Consider the following 343-nt stretch of genomic DNA (forward strand, 5'->3'; position numbering starts at 1 on the left):
GCTTATGGTCTAGGCTTTAGAGTTTAGGGTTTAGGGTTTAGGGTTTAGGGTTTAGGGTTTAGGGTTTAGGGTTTAGGGTTTGGGCGTGCAATAGACCAGCGGTCGCAGGGGGTGGGGGCGGGAGTGAGGGTCCTTATAGTGTATTTTTAGGAGAATAAAGACTTATAGTGTAATTTATAAAATATTATTTTATTTATTTTAATTTATTTCAACAGAAAACAGACGAATATACACCCAACCACAGCCCCCAGCATGCCAGTACAAAACATGAACCGGCGCGCGTTGCCTCGCGGCTGTATTGCCTCTTTCAGGAGTTATTAAATAATTAATTAAATTGTTTTAT

Source organism: Eimeria mitis, genomic scaffold (assembly GCF_000499745.2).
Source record: "Eimeria mitis Houghton genomic scaffold, Emh_scaff1289, whole genome shotgun sequence".
Taxonomy (NCBI): Eukaryota; Apicomplexa; class Conoidasida; order Eucoccidiorida; family Eimeriidae; genus Eimeria; species Eimeria mitis.